The sequence below is a fragment of the Felis catus genome, chromosome A3 (genome assembly GCF_018350175.1).
Source record: "Felis catus isolate Fca126 chromosome A3, F.catus_Fca126_mat1.0, whole genome shotgun sequence".
NCBI classification, from domain to species: Eukaryota; Metazoa; Chordata; class Mammalia; order Carnivora; family Felidae; genus Felis; species Felis catus.
In genome coordinates, this window is record NC_058370.1 from 73070386 (window position 1) to 73091104 (window position 20719).

General features: G+C 41.6%; 1 protein-coding gene across 2 annotated transcripts in view; it reads left to right on the forward strand.

Annotated features, from left to right (window-relative positions):
• Positions 1 to 15056: 15056 nt before the first annotated feature.
• SPTBN1 (spectrin beta, non-erythrocytic 1) overlaps positions 15057 to 20719 on the forward strand; it is a 199863-nt gene continuing 194200 nt past the window's right edge. The window contains exon 1 of one of the 2 annotated variants that reach the window (XM_023251677.2): positions 15057 to 15271. The gene's annotated coding sequence lies outside the window, so the exon portion shown is untranslated. Of the gene's footprint in view, positions 15272 to 15874; positions 15979 to 20719 lie in introns of those variants that run through there. The other variant, XM_023251678.2, reaches the window with a different exon arrangement.

Here is a 20719-nt window from a genome sequence, read left to right on the forward strand (position 1 = left end):
TTATAGAAATTTCTACCTGAAAAAAGTGATATTTGAGCTGAATCTTAAAGAAGGAGAGGATTTGAATAAGTGAGGAAGGTATGTGAGCTATGAGAATAGCATAAACAAAGGTATAGAGATAGGAATGTTCAAGGCCAGTTTGGGAAACAATAAATAGAGAAAACATATGGAAGACTGACAGTGTTTTCCACTTTTTAAATTACTTATTCAGACAGTATCCTGAGCAAGAACAATTTCCTGTGGTTTATAAATAGGTCCCAGTTATTTTAGTAGAACGTAATGCTGATGATCATTCATGGAATGTTCCACAGAGACTTCAGTTTTCCAAGGACCAGGAGAAAATGTATAAATGTGGAAGGAATGGTCCAGAACATGAAACACCATGAACAAAACCTAATACAAAGTGTGTGCAGAAACTTAGTGTTCCTAGCCAGGTACTTGTCTCCTTCACTCTTTCTCACTCCTGGATTTGTTTCTGATTTATGATGCAAAGTGCCCAAGGCTTCAGATGACATGCACCTTTGGATATGAAAGAGCGAGAATAGAAATTGGGAGATAATAAAACAGGCACCAGAGATGAAGTCATTTGTCTGAGCTCACAGGGTGGGTGGTGCCAAGGTTACAATTCAGGACGCACATCTTGAGTCTCCTTTCACCCAAGATTTCATACCCAATTCCAAAACCAAGAAGCCACTAGAATGGTACAGAATCCCAAATCCAGTGGTTCCTAAGATGAGAACGTTTCATAAGGCTGGTATGTTTCATAGGTTGGGGATCCCAGTTGCCCGTGCTTGAGAAACATTTCAATGTATATGTCCATGTTATGGGGTATGCAAAAGAAAGAAGATATTTATATTAATTAGGTTATGGGTGGATTTGTATTTTACTGCAATTAGTTAGCATCATTTTCAACTTTCCTGTGGGGTTCTATTTTCAATCTGTTTCACTAGCATTTGTATATATATATATATTGTTCATTTTGGCCTAAGAAAGATTATGAGTGAATACCGTCTTTTTATTTGTGTTTTTCCTTTGGGTTCCTCTTACTGTAGACTCCGGGCAAAAGAACTGATGGTTATCCTAAATAAGCTACCTTCCAATCAGAATGCAGTGGTAAAAGAGGGAGTTTGAACTTTACTCACAGCTTCAAGTCACTAAAATTAAATTTTAGAGCAACAGCAGCAGCAGCAAAGTATGTTATTATGAAAACTTTCTTAGGAAAAATATCCAAAAGTCGATCTTGTCTGTATCTGAAGAGATCCCCGTCAAATGTCTCCAGAAGTATGAAATAACACTACTGTCAGTGATCCCACCAGTTTTTGCAAGAACTCAGGGTTGTATTTAAGCCTTTACCCGCACCCCAGCTCTCTAAATAAGAATGGATGTTATTAAATCTCCCTCTTGTTCTTAGAGCTGGGTCATTTTATGGGGGTAATAAAATCAGCACCGATAGCATTTCTGGCCATTCCAATAATCATCCTGCAGATTAAAAAAATACTCATAGAATTGAATTAAAAAGGAAGCTCCATTCAACTTATCAAATGTAATAACAATTGCCTACAGAAATGACCTTTGACATACAGAATTTGTAGCCGGTAAAAGAGTATTATTTTCACACTGTGTTTAAGATTTGCAGAATACTTAAAAAAAATTTTTTTTTGTTTATTGATTTTTGAGAGAGAGAGAGACAGAGCATGAGTGGGGGAGGGGCAGAGAGAGAGGGAGACACAGAATCCAAAGCAGGCTTCAGGCTCTGAGCTGTCAGCACAGAGCCTGACACAGGGCTGGAACTCATGAACTGCAAACTGTGAAATCAAGACCTGAGCCAAAGTCAGATGCTTAACCAACTAAGCCATCCAGGTGTTCTGCAGAATACTTTTTTAATGACAAAGGTTTTACTTGGTTTACTCATGCCATACATGTAACTTTTACATTTCGTGAGGCAATTTGAAGGAAAGGGTGAAGGTATTCTTTTTGAGCATACTCTCTTTTAGAGTAATACAATAGCAATATCAGATTATAAATTAAACCACCAGCTAATCAGAAGTTAAGTTCACGGGCATAACCTAAAAAGCATACCCTACATATATTTTTTGGTTCCCAACACTGCAACATCTTTACCTTGGGGTGTGAAAGAACTAGAATAGAAATTGGGAGATTTCTAGCTTAGAAATCAAATCAGGTTTTCCCATTTTGATACTTAAACCAAGACAAAACAAACAAACAAAAAACCCACAAAACATTCCAGTCTTCTGAGATATGGAAGTTTAGATAACTTATTTTCTGTGCCATCCTCAGAAAGTAAGATTCATGTGCCCTTCATATTTTAACATTATAGATCTGTAAAGAGTGCCTGTATGCCCAGCTGATCAGGAAACACATCTTTCCTTCCTTTCTCCAGTATGTTCTATTCAGGCTTTCCCAAACCAGTATACCTCCCAGCACTATTTCCACTGAATATGACTTGAACAAAGGGCTTGGAAGTGGTGGGAGCAGAGTGAATCACGGTAGGTCTGTGATGCAACATCTACCTCTCTATTTATGAAGCATGGAAACTATATTAAAATCTGCAATTAAATTGAGGTCTAATTTTGTTTATCTTAGCATTTCCCAAGTTTAGTTGACCACAAACCCCATTCCCCTCTAAGCTAGGCACTAGTATTCTATGGGCTGTGTTTGGATAAACGTCAGCCTGGGCACAGGCACTGGTTTTCATTCACATGCCAGCCTCAGGGGCTCTCTTGCCACTTGCTAGCTAGCAAGTTACTTTCCCTCTCAGAACCCTAGTTTCCCCATCTGAATTCTATCGAAAATGATATCTATCTCACATGTTTTTTAAGGTATGTATGCTCAATAAATATGTATCTCCTTCCATTTACAAACAAGGCAGTATAAATCTTTCTGTGTTTCAACAAGCATTCCAGTATCCTCTCTAATAGGGCTTTTTCCAGTCTCATTTCCTAAGAACATGGAGAAGTGTTAACACTGCTTTAGAGTCGGACTCTCTAGAATGTAATCCTACTGTGTAACATTTGACTTAAGTTGACTTATCAACTCTCTCTGTGCCTCAGTGTCCCCACATGTAAAATGGGGATAATTTTAAGCAACTGGTACTTGCTTCACAGGGTTGTGACATTTAAAGGCTAGTATTGATAAAGCAATAAGAATAACACCTAGTCTAGGGTAAGCATTCACTAGTCTCATTAAAACTACTAGTAGTCTTAGTTTCTAATCATACACTGTGCTCCAGCCACAGTAGGCTCCTTGCTACCCAAAGATACCTGATGTTTTCCCATATTCACAACTCTTGTCTTTCATCTTTTTTCCCTGGTGAAATCTTACCCATCCTTCGAGGCCCACCACGAATGCTGCCTCCTTGATGAAGCCTTTCCAGATTTTCCCTAGCGAGGTGACTTCCTGCTCCAAGGGATCCAATGCTGAAAGGGGCTTTGTAATCTCCTCCTGGCTCTTACCACGTTTGACATTGCATTCAATGAGTTTTATATTCCTAGAGGCATGCACACACACACACACACACTCAGTATCCAGCCGTGTGATCTAGCCGGTACAATTTCAGGCAGGGAAGCAGTAAACCTAGACTCTGGCCCCACTCTGTAACCCTGGGGAAGTCACTTTACAGGAGCTTTGATTTCCCCTTAAAACAGTGAGTTGGATTAGGCCAGCTCTAAAGCCTCTTCTACATCTATTCTTCTGTAAGTCTAGTGTGCACCCCTTGGGCAGCCCTCTGTAAGCCTGAAGAATTTCAAGAGAATAGAAGGAACAAAATTTGAGCCAGAAATGTCTGATTAGAAACGCTTGCACTGTTTATAAAAGAACACAGACTGAAACAACCCGAATAAAAAAAGTGTGGCATAAAATGGAATAGTGTGGAGCTCTAATAACAACAACAAAGAAGAAGGAAGCTTACCATAAGGAAAGCAACTAAGGAAAGATCTCTAGGACGCATGAAGTGAAAAAAAAAAAAAAGCAAGGTGCAAACAGTGTTTGTAGAATGCTCCTTGTTTTATGGAAAAGGGAGAGAAGTTATAAGAATATATATTTGATTTTGGTTATGTATGCCTAAACGGACACTGGGCAGGTGCCCTGGAAGAGTACATAGAAAAAATTTTTAAATGGTTACCTATAGGGGCACCTGGGTGGGTCAGTCGTTTGAGCGTCCGACTTTAGCTCAGGTCATGATCTCACGGGTCAGGGCTCAAGCCCTGTGTTGGGCTCTGCGCTGACAGCTCAGAGCCTGGAGCCTGCTTCGGATTCTGTGTCTCCCTCTCTCTGTCTCTCCCCCCACTCATGCTCTGTCTCTGTCTCTCTCTCTCTTTCTCAATAATAAATAAAAACATTAAAAAAAAATAAAATGGTTACCTATAGGAAATGGGCTGGGGTTTGGGACTGGTGGGAACAGGGTGAGAAAGAGAATTTCAATGCATTCCTTTTAACACCATTTGATCATTTACTTATTTATTTATTTATAATCTCTACACCAATGTGGGGTTTGAACTCATGACCCCCAAATCAAGAGTCACATGCTTTTCTGATTGAGCCAGCCAGGAGCCCCTACCATTTTGATTTTTTAATTATGCGAATGCATTGCTTATTTGAAGAAAAAGTCAAGAGAAACCTCTGATTGTGACAATGTTTAACAAAAACAGATGTTTATCCTATTTGCTTATTTTCAGTTTTCAGTGAGGCTAGGGTCGAACTAAGGAATGATGTACTAATTTATTGCTGTACCTTTGTGCTGAGATATGAATCCCTGTGGCATACTTGCCATTTGAAAGGTGAAATTTTGGCCATTTGGATATTCTTGAAGGTTTCTTCTCAAGCCAGCCACCTTGATTCCCCAGTTCATGCCACCTGATGCAGATAGATGCTCCGCAGCCAGAGGCCTCCACCCACCTAGGAGGTAGCTGGTAGTTAAAGGAAAGGCCTTGGGCTGCAATATCAGCACCCCTATTCTTCCTGGAGGATCTGGGAGAATTCAATTGAGGAGGAAGGGAGGGGGCAACCTAGCAAATTCTCAAATCCTCATGGAAGGCAAATGAACAGAGGATCAGAGGACTCAGAGAAGGCTCTGATTCTCCTTTTAGGAATGGTTAAAGATGGGGTGCCTGGTGGGCTCAGTCAGTGAAACATGCAACTCTTAATCTCAGGGTTGCAGGGTTCAAGCCCCATGTTGGGTGTAGAGATTACTTTAAACGATTAGATAAATCCTTTTTTAAAAAATTTTTTTTAATGTTTATTTATTTTTGAGAGAGAGACAGAGACAGAGCATGAGCAGGGGAGAGGTAGAGAGAGAGGGAGACACAGAATCCAAAGCAGGCCCTATGCTCTGAGCTGTCAGCACAGACCCTGATGCAGGACTTGAACTCACAAGCTGTGAGAGCATGACCTTAGCCAAAGTCAGATGCTTAACCGACTGAGCTGCCCAGGCACCCCAAGATGAGATAAATTCTTTAAAAAAAGTGGGGGGAATGGTTAAAGTGATCACATCTACACTCCAACAGCTATGACACAGTTCAGGGAATGTTTTCAGATAACTTTTCCAGCTTTCCCAAAAAATCTATCTATCAGATGGTGCAAATCTTCCTCCCCAATGGGTGAAATCCCACGTTCTTCTCAAATTTAGGTAACCCACCACCTTAAGAAACTTAGACCTATAAATATTTTTGTTTCTACCACAGAGTCCTGCAGCAATTAGAAATCCAATGTACGACATTCTCAGATTGCTGTGGTCCAGGGTCCCATTTGGAGAGAATCCTGAGATTAAATTACTTGCAGCTGAGGCAGGCCCACGTGTTTAGCCAGTATATATTGCATCAAACCCCAGCACTCCTGCTTGGTTACTCCTGGGAAGGCTTCAGAAGAGCTTTTCAAAGCAGACCTCATAAAAACAAACACCCCCACTACGACCCCCATCTTCTGTCCCCTTAAAAAAGCAAACAACAATACCGCTCTGTTCACCAAGCACAGGGGGATTTTCTGTTTAAAGTATCTTTTCTTATTTCATATTGGCAGGACTTGTTAAGGAACCGATGGCTTTCAAGTTGCATGAACTCTGAAACAAAAACATATAAGAATCCAGGTGCTTAAAACTTCCTCAAACTTAGATACCTCCTTACAACCTTCGTCTAAAAAAAGTCTTTTTAAAGTTTTATTAAAGCAATTTCAGTTAAAAAAAAAGAGGTGCTTTTGGCCCCATATTTTGACTCATTATGTTTGAGTGTAAAGCTAGTAAATAAATGTCATAAGATCCTATTTCCCTTTTCAGACTTAGAAACAAACTTAGAAACTTGGTGTCAGATCTGAGTTTGAATTCTGTTTTCATCACTTACTAGCTGTAAGACCTCAGACAAGTAACCCAACCTCTTTGTGCCTCAATTTCCTCATTGGTAAGATAGAGTAATAAAAGTACAAATACATGTAATCAACTAACAAGTAATAAATAAAATGAGTATGTGTACTTAGCGGAGTGCCTAGAGATATATGTGAGTGACAAAAATAACAGTGTTAAAACAATAACAAAAAATTATCATACTTCATATCTCATGTAGGGGAAATACTAACTGAAATCGAGCAAATACAGTATTTCTTCATTTTTGTGATTCTTTACAGGCTCCAGTTTCAGTCTTAAATAAATGCTTACCATTAAAATTGAACTCTTGTTTACTCTAGCCTGCGTATAAAAGAAAAAACCCAAGAGAAGAAAACAGCCTGCCAACCATGAGAAGCGAGCAAGGAAGGAATTTCATTGCCTCCACAGCAAATGTTCAGATAGTCTGAGTGTTTTATTGTCATGCCCGAGACACGGCATTTATGCTGCGGCTGGGCATCCCCACCTACTGAGAATCTGAGGGCCCAGGATGGGAAATGAGGACACTCCAACATCAAAAGTATGATTGGGGAGCAAAGTGGATAAGATCTAATCACTCAATCCAGACAGAAGAACTTCTCCTCAAACCAGTGGCATGTTAAACTTTTCTGACCTCTGTGGGGAAGTGATTTTTCTTCTCTTTGTTCCTCACCCATCAGCCTATGAATTTCTGCAATTTCTCAAATGAATTCTAGGCATGAATCTAGCCCACTTCTGGAATCCTTTACATAGGCTGGCAAACTATGTCACATTGGGGGGTGGGGTTATCTTGAGGCAATGCCTCTCTGTCATTGCCAAGGTCATCTTTGGACTTCTGAAAGAATGACACCAGTCATGAAAATATTAGCCATGCCTGCCTTCTGCTCACAAGGAAGCACCAAGGCTTGCCACCCACACATACCAAGGCCATTGTGATGGAGGCACTATGGAAAGCCTGAAAGTTGGAGATTAGGCCTCACTTTGGATTCTCACTTGGTAGCATATTCCAAATTCTAGTTGCTTTTCTTCAGTTTTCCTCAGCCTAAATAGGGAGGATGCCAATAACTGGAGTCCCCATTGACAATACCTAGAACAAAGTTATCCAACAGAAACATAATGTGAACCACATATGTAATTTAAAAAATTTGGGGGGATGCCTGGGTAGCTCAGTTGGTTGAGCATCCGACTTCAGCTCAGGTCATGATCTCACGGTTCCTAGGTTCGAGCCTTACATTGGACTCTGTGCTGACAGCTCAAAGCCTGGAGCCTGCTTCAGATTCTGTGTCTCCATCTCTCTATGCCCCTCCCCGGTTCATGTTCTCTCTCTCTCTCAAAAATAAATGAACATTAAAAATATTTTTAAATAGCCATATTTGAACAAATAAAAATAAATGGTAAAGTTAATTTTAAAAATAGGTTTTATTTAATCCATCATATCAAGATAATTTCATAGCAACATAAAACAGATATTTAAAAAATTGAGATATTTTATATCCTTTTTTTTTTTAACTAAACCTGAACCTGGTGTGTATGTAGACGTCACAAAATTTACAGTTAAAGCAAGTACATTCGAATATCCAAGTTGTTCCAAATACAGTTAACATTTTTCTGATAACTCAAACCAAGAACTGATTTTTAAATTTAAATCTCAATTCATTAAAATTAGGTAAAATTGACAAGCACTGGATATTGTATGCAAGTGACAAATCACTAGATTCTACTTTTGAAACTAATATTACACTGTATATCAACTAACTAAACTTGAAATTAAAACTTCAAATATTAAAAATTAAGTAAGTAAGTAAAATTAGAAATTCAGTTCTCTGTCACTCCAGCTACATTTCTAGCGGCTATTATTGTATGAGACACTGCAGGCTGAGAAAATAAAGAAAAAGTGCATGATGTTTTATGGAGAGGTCTTCTGCTGCTACATCCTCAAGTGCTATATGCCAAAGGGAGGGTCCAATAACTTTTTCTAGTTTGTTCCCAAAACAATACGGACTCAGAATCCCTTTAACATTTCTGTGGTGGGATAATTAGAATCAAGCTGTCTGAAAATAAGCAAGTGGAATAATCAACTTACATATATGAGAGGTACATGGTGACAAACCCTTTCTCAAGCCATGCATTGTAGGAAAGTTTTAAAGAATATGCAGAAGCCTATTCACCAGATGGGACAAGTGGTTGGTTGGTTATTGAAAAATAATGTTAAATGAGAAATAAAAAAGATTTTCACTTTTGAATTATATTTTTTTTAATTGGGGTGAAATCCAGATAACCTAAAACTAACCATTTTAAAGCAGACATTTCAGTAGCATTTAGTATAGTCATTATGTTGTGTAACTACTACCTCTACGTAATTCTAAAACACTTTCATCGCCCAAAATAAAATTTCATACCAATTAGGTATGAAATTAAGTATACCCCATTCACTCCCCTGCTCCTCTCCCAGTCCCTGGCAACCACCAATCTGCGTTCTATCTCTGTGGATTTACCTATTCTGGATATTTCATATAAATGGAATCATATAATATTGACTTTTTGTGTCTTTTTTTCCCACATTATAGCATGTATCAGTGCTTTATTCCTTTTATGGCCAAATACTCTTCCATTGTATGTATATACCATATTTTGATTCATCTATTGTTGGACATTTGGGTTGTTTCTACCTTTTGACTATTGTGAATAGTGCTATTATGAACATCTGTGTACAAGTGTTTGCGTGATACCTGTTTTCTGGACTTTGGGGCATAGAGTTGGGAATGGAACCGCTGGATCATGTGGTGATCCTGTTTAACTATTTGAGGAACTGCCAAACTCTTTTCCACAACATCTGCACCATTTTACATTCCCACCAGCAATATATGAGGCTTCCATTCCTCTACATCTTGCTGAATTTTCTTTTCATTCATACTTGTTATTTTCTTTTTCTTTTTCTTTTTTTTTTTTAAAGTAAAGCTATGGCCTAAATGGGTGATGAGCATTAAGGACGGCACTTGTTGGGATGAGCACTGGGTGTTATATGTAAGTGATGAATCACCAAATTCTACTCCTGAAATTATTATTACACAACATGTTATCTAACTAGGACTTAAATAAAATTAAAAAAAAATTAAAGCTATCCTTGTGGGTGTAAAATACTGTTTCATAGTGGTTTTGATTTGCATTTCTCTAATGACTAATGATGTTGAACATATTTTCATGTGCTCATAGGCAATTTGTATTATCTTCTTTGGAGAAAATTCTTTTAATTTTTTTTTTTTTTTCCAACGTTTATTTATTTTTGGGACAGAGAGAGACAGAGCATGAACAGGGGAGGGGCAGAGAGAGAGAGGGAGACACAGAATCGGAAACAGGCTCCAGGCTCTGAGCCATCAGCCCAGAGCCTGACGCGGGGCTCGAACTCACAGACCGCGAGATCGTGACCTGGCTGAAGTCGGACGCTTAACCGACTGCGCCACCCAGGCGCCCCTTCTTTGGAGAAAATTCTGTTTGAGTCCTTTGCCCATTTTTTAATTGAGTTGTCTTTTTGTTGTTGAGTTGTAAGAGTTCTCTATGTATTTTGGATACTAGACCCTTATTAGATGTGTAATTTGCAAATCTTTTCTCTTATTTTCTAGATTGCTTTTTCATTTTCTTGGTAATACCCTTCGATGCACAAAAGTTTACAATTTCGATAAGTCCAACTTGTCTGTATTTATTGTTGTTTGTCATGCTTTTGGTGTCACATCTAACAATTCATTGCCTAATCCATGAGGCACATTTTGAAAAAATAACAATAGATTTATATCTGGAAAAAGACATAAAATTTTACTTTACTTGAAACATGAATTTAAATTTACCTGCTAATCAGTTGATAGTCAAAAGGTTTCTTCCAACATGTTTACTGAGTGAAAGACCACTTATTTTTGCATAAGCCACAACTATCTGATAGTTTGATTTAAGTTGACTAAGAATTTAGAGACGCTTGCAAAGCAACCTGACTCCAGATATTTCAAAGTTTTTATGATTTCCATTCTTCCCTAAATTTTAATGTTATCTTGCCCACATATAATTTGATGCAGTATTTTTAGCCTTTAACAGACATTTAAATAATATGCAACTTAGGGGCACATGGGTGGCTCATTTGGTTAAGTGTCTGACTTTTGATTTCAGCTTAGGTCATGATCTCAGGCTTCATGAGATCAAGCCCTGCACTGGGCTCTGAGTTAATAACATGGAGTCTGCTTGGTATTCTCGCTCTCCCTTTCTCTCTGCCCTCCCTTCATGTGCATGTGCACGCTCTCTTCTCCCCCATCCCTCTGCTCAAAATAAGTAAATAAACTTTAAAATATGCAAATTAGTTATCGCTGAAATAAGTCTCTTTGCCCACTCATATTTATTTGGCTTATGTGATGCTTAATTATAATAAGAATAATTACTAAGTAAAATAGGTATAACTATAACAAGTATAACTGGCATAAATAAATTTGGGAATAAACCCAACTGACTTGGTAAGTACATAGCACGATGGCAGGAACTGAAAAATATAGTTGTAGCAGAATACAGCCCACTGTCAAAGTGTGCTTGGTGTGCTATGGACATCAGTCAATCTGCCCACAATACAGAGGGAATGAATTGTGTAATCCAAATGTGTTAACTGAAGAAGAGTTAAGAGAGCAGTTATTCTATTATTCTAGAGGTCTCAGTTTAAAATTATTTAAAACATTTTTTAAACATTTTTAAACCTTGTGGTAACAAATACATAAAATTTACCATTTTAACCCTTTCAAGTGTACAGTTCAATGGCATAAAGTACATTCACATTGTTGTGCAAACATTACAACCATCAATCTCAAGAAGTTTTTCATCTTGCAAAACAAAACTGCTTCTTAATAATAATGCAATGTCAAGCACACGGCTCTGCTATGCTATCTTCTAAGCAGATACCAGTGGCTCTTCATAGCAGTGTGACCTTGGGCAACTTATTTAACCTACTGTTGTCTTCAGTTTTCTAATCTATAAGATGGGATTAATATCTACCCCACAGGACTAACAAAAAGGACAAAAAATATATTTTTTAAAGCATTTTAAAAACTGAAAGTATTTTACAATTGCTACTTATGTTTATTTTTATTAATAGAAAATTTGAGGAGACTTTCATAGAAAGCTAGGCTTCTTATTCTCATCACTTTATAAATATTATTTCTACATATTTAGATTATTCAGATTTATTATCCCACATATATCTTACTTGTTTATTGATCGATTGTATCCCCTACTAGAAAGGAAAATCCATGAAGGCAGTGATTTTTTTCTATTTTGCCCATTGCTCTATTTCATGGTCTAGAACAGATCAAAGTATATATATATTTCCTGAATAAATGAGAGAATGAATTATTTCATACATCAGTAAATGTGTTATTAGTGCTTTAATATTAGTGCTTTAATATTAAAAACTATTAATTCATGATATTGATAGTTCAAACATGTAAGTCTTTACATCTTCCCAGTGCTAAATTAATATGTCTGAAGCCCCAAATAGAACATTTCTACTATGAGGAAACTTCCAGACTAGTTCAGAGTTGAAAGGAAGTCAAGTTTAGGAGTAAATAGAAATGAACAACATTTATTCAAATGTTCAAAATGTGTTCTCAATTTCAAATTTTAGGGCATTATCAATACAATAAAAGGTGGGTTTTAATTGGGTTGATTTAATGTAACCAAGGAAATACTTTAAGCACCAGTCTCTCTTTTCTAAATAAAACAGGCAGACAATACTTTTGTTTGTCAATATCCGGTTTCAAGTGTAGCTATGGGACTTGCTTTGGCAAATGAAATGTGAGTGGAGGTAACCTTACGTCATTTCTGGGTGGAAGTGTTTAGTTGCTGGTACTTAACCCTCCATCATAGTCTTTCCTTACAATGGAGATTGTGCAAGTACCCATGACATGGAGGTACCATAATATTAACATATTCTATAATGCTGAGCTGACACATAGAAGACAGCTTTGCCCAAGAGACGGTCTCTTGGAACCACAGTTGATTTGATATCAGCAATAAATTAACTCGTTGATTTGGAACTCGTGTGCTATACTGAGATTTGGGAACTGTGTATTATAACATCATAATTTAGTCTGTAGTGACATATATATATAGACAATCTTTTCGTCTACATTTTGAATGGGAAGTTAAAATAACAATTTGTATCTGCAAAAGTTTTGTAATAAAGTACTATTTCTATGGGAGACAAAGACATATATAATCACGTGGCTTCAAAAATGGAGAGTAATAGCATAGTATGTTACAGACATGATTATCAATGAGTTCTAGGTTGCTTTAAATCATCTTGATTTCTATTGTGAGGAAGAACTCAACAAAGCAGCTTCTGACATATTTGAGAATAATCCTTTTGAGTTACCATCATTACTAAGGCTTTTTATCCTTTTTTAGATTATTGCCTTTCACAGAGATATAGGTCTTCACCAATAATCTCTCCATATTTAGACTCTTTTATTTGTCCTGTTACTTTTTTTTGGTCAGTGGTACACTGGGCTCTTCTAGATGATTTTTTTTTTTCCACCAAAAAAATTCAAAATTGTGAGGTATTTATAGTGAAAGTCTGATGAAAACTCAGGTATTTGTAGTGAAACTTTGAATCCTTGCCTTTCACATTTTTGAAATACTTATTGGCACTTTACTAGAGTACCTTGCTAGGGTTGTGTGTGGCCTCCCTTTTTGAAAGAAATTTTTAAAAATTAAGTGGGAGTGGAATGGGGTAGGGGAGGTGACTCATCCATTAAATGGAGATTTATTCAAGTACTGTTATCTGTGATAAAGGAAGCTGTTAAGAGTCACCATTTCAGAGTAACACTGCAAGAATTTAAACAGGCATTTTCCACAATTGCCATTGTTTTCTTTGGTATTTCATTAACATTGTGGGTAGGGACTGCTGAGGGCTATGGAGCAAAATAAGTGAAAGGGAAACAACTTTCATTCCTGGTGGATTTCCTGTATTACCTAATGAGGGCAGCCACTTACGTGTTGATTCTGTACAATTCAATTCAACAAATATTTTTGAGCACCTCCTAAGCGCCTGCTATGTGCAAAACAGTGAACAAACAGACAAAAGAACCCCGTCTTTGGAGAGTTCACCTTCTGGCGGTGTTGATCAACCCTCTGGGAAAAATATTAAATTACTTGCCTTTCTCAATTTTTTTTTCATATATATCAAAAGTAAACATTGATCCAAACATCCAAACTGATGGTGAAGCGCTAAAAGGAAGAATCATCTTCACTCTGCTGGAACAATTTCATTTACATTTACTTAAAAATATATTCATTTAAAAAATACATGCAAAAATATAAACCCACCAGGCCTCGGGTCTATTGATTTGAGATAGAAGCATGATCTAAATTGTCTTTTTTTTTTTTTTTTGTCTTTATTCAGCGGTTGAGGTCAGATCTTTAGGGAGAGAAGCCTTTGGGCGTAGTCAAAGGAGAAGGGCCCTCTTCCTTGTGAAAGCTTGCAGTGCAGCCGTTGGCTACCTACAAGGCAGGCAGAACGTCAGTTTCCCCCGACTCTGCTCTCTAAAGAGCGTTTCTATTCGTGGACATGGTGATGACACCATCCTTTCTCCCCAACAGTGGCGGTTCCATAATTTCTACATAGCCTGGGGACTGACTGGGTGGGCAAGCTGGTTAGGAAGAGGCGTTAGCACTTGACAAAAACTCGAGTTAACGGCCGGTGTCCGTCTCAGGGTTTTTGGGTAGGGGAAGAAAACAAATCCTAAAACCATCGCGGGGCTTGCCCTGCTGCCTGAACGACCCCACTCCGTACGGGTGGCTCGGGAAAAGAACTCGGTTTTAGGTTGAAGTGAGCCAGAACGCCCAGAGGCAGGAGTTGGACAAACCACTTGTAGGGACTGTCCGCCCTGAGGGACACGGTGAAGAAGCACTCACAAATCGGGGGAAGATCGTGATTTCACCGAGGAACAACCCTCTGCCCCCACCGCCCAACGTTTCCCACGGAGAGGTCACTGTGGCTCTTCATGAGGCTGGGCGGAACCTATAAAGCATCACCAACTATTATCTAAAACCAAAACAACCAAAGGACGCTCTAAAACCTCTCAACACTCTCCAGCGCGTTCCAAACGCCAACATCGCAGGCGAAAAGAGGCTGCACAAATCACGTAGAAAATTAGGCTGCCCCTTTCTAAAGCGATAATCAAATTAGCCTCAAATTAAACGTGAAATTGGCCCTCGCCGGCTGTGGGGGACAAAGCCCCCATTGTCCCTTCGCCCGGGTAACGGCAGCGGCGGCGGTGCCCACCCAGGCCAGGCCAGCCTGGCGGGTCCCCGCGGCATATGACGAGGTAGGCGCCAGCCCGGAGGAGAGCCTCAGCTGGGGAGTGCGTGGACGCGCCGGAGGTTCGGCTGGCGCGCGCTGCAGGCGCTGGGTGGGCGGCTGCGGGGCTCCCGACAGGCGCCGAGGGTAGGAGAGGGAGGAACTGAGGGAGGGAGGAGCGGTGAGCAGAGAGGAGTGTGGAGGGTGTGCGGGAGAGAGCGTGTGCGCGCGCGTGTGTGCGCGCGCTCCCGGCGCCCGCGCGCTCTCTCTCCCCGCCCCTAGCCCCCTCCCGGCCTGCTCCCTCCCCTCCTCCCCCCGCCCCGCGCTCCCGCCCAGCCCCCGGAATCAGTGCAGCTGTTGCCGTGCAGGCTGCGGATTCCTCCAGTCCCTCCCTCGGCCGCCTCTCCGCCCGGAGCGAGCGCGCAGCCCCGCGCAGCAGCGCCCACCGGTCCCGTCCTGTGAGCCCCGGCCCCAGCCGCGGACAGCCCCGCGGAGTCGCCTCCCGGCCCACCCGCCCGGCCGCCGAGGAGCGGGAGGAGGACGGGACCCCGGCGCCCCCACCCCCTTATCCTCGGGAGGTAGGTGGGGGGCCTAGGCTGGAAGATGCCAACTCACTGGGGCTGCCTCCCGGGCGGGCTCCTGGGCGGCGGGAGGACAGGGGGAGGGGCGCGGGCCCAGGTCCGGAGGACGCCGCTGCCCCGCCAATGCCCTGCGCCTGGGGAGCGGCGTGGGGGCAGGGAGGCTGCGGAGCAGGGGCGGGGGCGGCGCGGGGAGCCTTGATCTCCAGTGCTTATTAGTACGCGGGCTATGCGGACAGGGGCGGCAGGCTCCGCAGTGAGGCGAACGCAGCTCCCCCGTGCGCACCGCGGCCGCCCAGCCCCATCTTCCGACGCAGCGGCGCGGATTCCTCCCTGCCTCCGCCGCCTACTCCCTCCAGCGGGGCTCAGCGGCCACTGGTGTGGGGGTGGGTGCGGAGTGGGCAGCACGCTGGGCGTATTTTCGGGTGCCCTCCCTGCGGCCGGGGCTGGTGGGGAGCGGGGGCGGCGTTGACAGGGCCGGGCTGTGCGCGTAACGGTACGGGGGATGCGGCCAGGCGTGGTCCCCGCTGCGCTGCGCTGCAGCTGAACCGGAGGCGGCGGCCGGGCGCCCCCCCCCCGCCCTTCCCGGCGCCCGCCCCCCGCCCTCCCTGCTGTCCCCACTCTCCCAGGGCTGGGCGTGAGCCGCCTCGGGGCGCGGAGCGGCGGTGGCGCCCGCCCTTCAGCTCCAGCCACCGGCTCTTCAACAGGTTTGTATCAGCGCGGTGACCCTCCGGGCTGGCCTTTGGGGTGGTGGGCTGGAAGCCCCTCTCGTCTTCATCTCTCACACCACGCCCGCGGCCCTCCTATTTGGGGGGAGCCTTCTCTTTGTTTTTGTGAGAGGAGAGATGCCAAGTGTCTGCCGTCAGATGGGGAGGGGAGTGTTGTGGATGTCAGTATACGAAACCAAGTCCATTATTTTTCCAGTCAAAAGCAGGGCCACAGAGCGAGGAGAGGGCGAGTGTGACGGTGCTTCAGCAGAGGAGAAAAATGGATTCGGTGGGGTTTATTTGGGCGGGGATGTGCTTTTTTGGCAAGATGGATGGCTCCCAGTGCCCTCGCCGTGATGCAGCACAATGCAGCAGTATCGCAGCCTCCCCTGGTTCTCGCTGCCGGGGCTTGGCACGGCCACTCGGCGCCTGCGGCCCCCGCCCGGCCCCACCCAGGCCCGGGGCTGCCCTTGGCCGAGGCTGGGAGCTGCTTCTACCTTGTCATGCTGCTTCAGCTGGATGTGGCGTCAGGAGGACCAGGTCACCTAGCAGTGAGGGGGGGAGTCTGCTGTTTGGGGTGAGCCCTCCCGCCCCGCCTGTCGGGCTGTGCTGGGAAGAAGGGGCGTCCTGCAGCGCCAATGCAGGCTGAGGGAGCCGGCCTGCGGTTGCGGACGGGAATCTGATCTTCGACCTAGGGACCTGAGCCGTAGGGAGGGGCTGCAGGGAGGACAGGCCCGGGGTGTGCAGAGGCAGTGGTGCAGTCAGTATTGGGAGTCGCAGTGTTTTCTGTGCATTACCCATAATCTGTGACTGCAACCCAGCTATCCATCGATTTCTTCATATGTGAAAAGTTGATTAATTGGAGCTTCACAGCGATGACATTACAGTACCTCTGTCTTTGGTTAATACTAAGAATATGAATCTTTCCTATAGGAAACCATTTTTTTGAAATGAAATGATTGGTGTGTTTTAGTTCTTATGTCTCTGAGACATTTCTAAAAATACTAACATTCAGTAAGTTGTTTTAAAAAGGAAGGTATTTTTTGATGGATTAAAAATTGTTTCTTTAACCTGTATTTGCTGTATTTCCATCATTTGCTTTTTTCTGTAAATCAAGTACAGTTGCATATTTGGATTCTTTACTAAGGATTATTAGGTAAGTGAGTGTCATGATTGTTGGTCAGTTGGTATTCAGATTGATTTAGATAGCCAAGTGTCCAGTCATGACTAATGGAATTATCATGGTAACGGACTGCACTTGTGTTTGTTTATATGTATTTTTTGCATACATATTTTTTGCTGATGTGGCTGGGGAGGGAGACCAAGAGAAAGGGGAGACCACCAAGGCCTCGGTGTCTGGTATTTGGTCAGAGGAGATGATTCCCAGTGTCCTCATCTGTTTAGTCTGGGAACATTGGGAATTTCTCTTCTAAATGCTGCTTCCACAATTCATTTATTCAGTGTGCGATGGCAAATGGGATACATCTAAATGTCACCTCAGACTCTTCTAAAATGTTTAAGTGAAAAAGAGAATTTCGGTATGCTAACTGGAAGGGAAGGTCAGTGTTTCAATGCAAGGGCGTATCTACTTTTATTTTTAAAAACTCTCTAATGAATCCGGCTTAGTCGCATTTGATTTTATGGGGCTCTTCAGAGGAGAACTGAATTTAAATTGTGTGGTTTATTGCATTATTTTGAATTTCTGTAATAGATGGCCATTAAGATACAGAATTTTTTTTGAATTTGGATTTCATCGTTGCTCTGGTTGTATAAAATTGTGATGCCTACGGATGGTTGGGAGTATTGTTTCCATGGATTATCCAGACATTTTGGATTTATTATGTTGTAAAAAAATATCCTGTGTTGATGGCACAGGGGGTTTAGCTGTTCTGACGTACACACCAGGTGCAGAATTCTGTTAGGTTATGCTGTTTGTAACTCTGTCATCTCTGGACTAACCAAACCCTTCATCTGAGAGTAGCATTGGGGCCATGAGGAAACTGCTGTCATTTGGCCGTCTCCTGCTGTGCAGGCTTTCTGTGCAGAGCATCTCTGGGGTGAGACTAGTAACAACAGTCTGTGATGTTGTAGGAGCAAGTGAGAAGACTTCACTCTCTACTTGTGACACATCCTTAGCAGAGACTTGGCACTGGCGTTTCCTTGGAAGAGTCTGTTTGAGTGGTTATTGAGTGCTGTATGAAAGCATGACTCTACATGTAGAAGTACTATTTTGAGATGGAAGGATTTTACTACTACTAAACAAACAGACATGATGAGTGAATATTATTTGATGTGGTTTTTGTTAAAATAATAAGCTTTTCATTTTAAGAGCATATTCTTAGGAGTCTAAAGCTATACACACATGTATATATACAGTGATGTGATGCTCCTTTAATTATTCTGGGCCCTGACCAACATCTGCATTATAATCAGTCTTTAAGTAATATTCTGTGGCTTTCCTTAGGGTAGTCCTGGTTTCCTCAATACTATTGGGAAACCATTTTTCCATTAGGAAGGGACTAATATGTCTTCTGGAAAGACTACTTCTATAGGTTTGTGGAAGTGAGTAAAACCCCTCATGAGTTTCTCTTGTAAATTTTCAGTCCTTGCTGTCTCCCAAAGCACCTTTTTCTTTGCAAAAGACCTAGTTTAGTATTCTTGATTTTTCTTTTTTTTTTTTAATGTTTTGTTTTATGGGGGGGGGGGGCGGGGCAGAAAGAGAGGGAAACAGATCATCCCAAAAAGGCTCCCTGCTGTCAGTGCAGAGCCCATGTGAGGCTCAAACTCACAAACTGTGAGTTCATGACCTGAGCTGCAATCAAGAGTCAGATGCTTAACCCACTGAGCCACCCAGGCACCCCTTCTTGATATTTCTGATAACAGTAATCCTGTACCCAAGTTTATATAGTGTAGGAGTAGTATCATCAGTTTCTGTATCTTAGTGGGTAAAATGAAACTATCCCAGTTAGAGGCACCCATACTTCTGTTTTTAGACATTACCCCAAAATGCGTTTTCATAATGTATTGATATGGTATGGTAGTAAGGTTTGTGGAACAGTAACATCAGGAGTTATAAATACAGATTCTTAGAGGTCTCATTCCAGATCCACCCCATCAGAATTTGCATTTTAACTAGACCCCTAAGTGATTTATATGCATGTTAAATGGACAAACTGCTCTACTTCTTCAGCTAAGGGACCTCTGTATCAGAAGGTTCCTTCTGGTATCTTTCTTTTGTCTTTTGCTAAAGTATCAGCACGTTTTTCCCTTTGTGTTAATTAAGTGGTATTGAGGAAAGGGATGCACTGACTGTAAATCACTTAATACAGGAGTACATTGTAAAGTTCTTTAATCTTTAGGTGGAAGACCCTTACTTTTTGTAGTTTATTTAGATTAGTCAAGTTTTTTAGTTCTTTTCTAGAACACTTCTAAAGCTGGTAAACAATATGCCCTCCCTGCCTAGAGAAAAAGGCCTTGGCTTTGAGACAGCAGAACTGGAGTCTGGAAAGCTTGCCTGACTGAGTGCAAGGTGTCCCCTCTGGTCCCTTTGCTCTCCTCTGACTGACATCTTGTTCTCTGTTGTCAGTTACTTCTGGTATGTTCGGTGTCCTGCCCCTCTGGTCCATTGCCTTCTTGAAGTTTTTTATTAAGTGATTTGTACATACAAAATAATGCTCATAAAAGATATGTTACAGAATCATAAACCAGTGGACACTCAGACAAGCACCACCTAGTAGAGGAAAAACCTTATCATTGTACATTCATAGTCCCTTGAGTGATTCTCTGTCATCCCATCTGAAGCAACCACTGTCCTGAGTTTTAGGCTTATCCTTCCCTTGTTCTTCTTTATGGGTTACCCTTTAAAGTTTTTTAATTTAGTATGTTTTTGAAGTTTATGTAAAAGGAATGATACTTCATGTATTTTTCTGTGTCTGGTGAACTTTTATTTATTTATTTATTTTTAATTTTGTTAATGTTTATTTATTTCTGAGACAGAGAGAGACAGAGCATGAGTGGGGGAGGGGCAGAGAGAGAGGGAGACACAGAATCTGAAGCAGGCTCCAGGCTCTGAGCTGTTAGCACAGAGCCCGATGCGGGTCTCGAACTCACAGACTGTGAGATCATGACCTGAGCCGAAGTGGGACGCTTAACTGACTGAGCCACCCAGGTGCCCCTCTGTGTCTTGAACTTTTAGATTAACATTTTATTCCTGGGATTCATTCATTTTGTGGCTGTGGTTCATTCATTTTTACTGCTGTATAGTATTCTACTACAGCTTATTTATTCCTTTTACTGTAGATAGAGATTTGGATTGATCCCAGTTTTTTGCTCTTACAAAAAGGCTGCTGTGAATGGGTCTTCTACATGTCTCTTAATACATATGAGGAGATAGATTTAAACATACATACACATATTATCTGCCTCTCTGAGGAGTGAAATTTGCTGGATGATAGAGTATGTAGATTGTCAACCTTACTAGATATGCCAAACTATTTTTCCCAAGTGGTTGTACTGTTTGTGTTCCTACTAGTAATGTATGTGTTATGATTAGTCCACAACTTTGCAACTACTTCATTTAACAGACTTTAAACTGTTGTCTAGTTGATATTTATGAAATGTCTCGTAGCACTTTTTATTTGCCATTTCCCTGATTACTGAGGTTAAGTATCTATTTATATTATTGGCCATTTGGGTTCCTTCTTTTGTGAAGTCCCTGTTAAGTCTTTTGCCTGTTTATCTT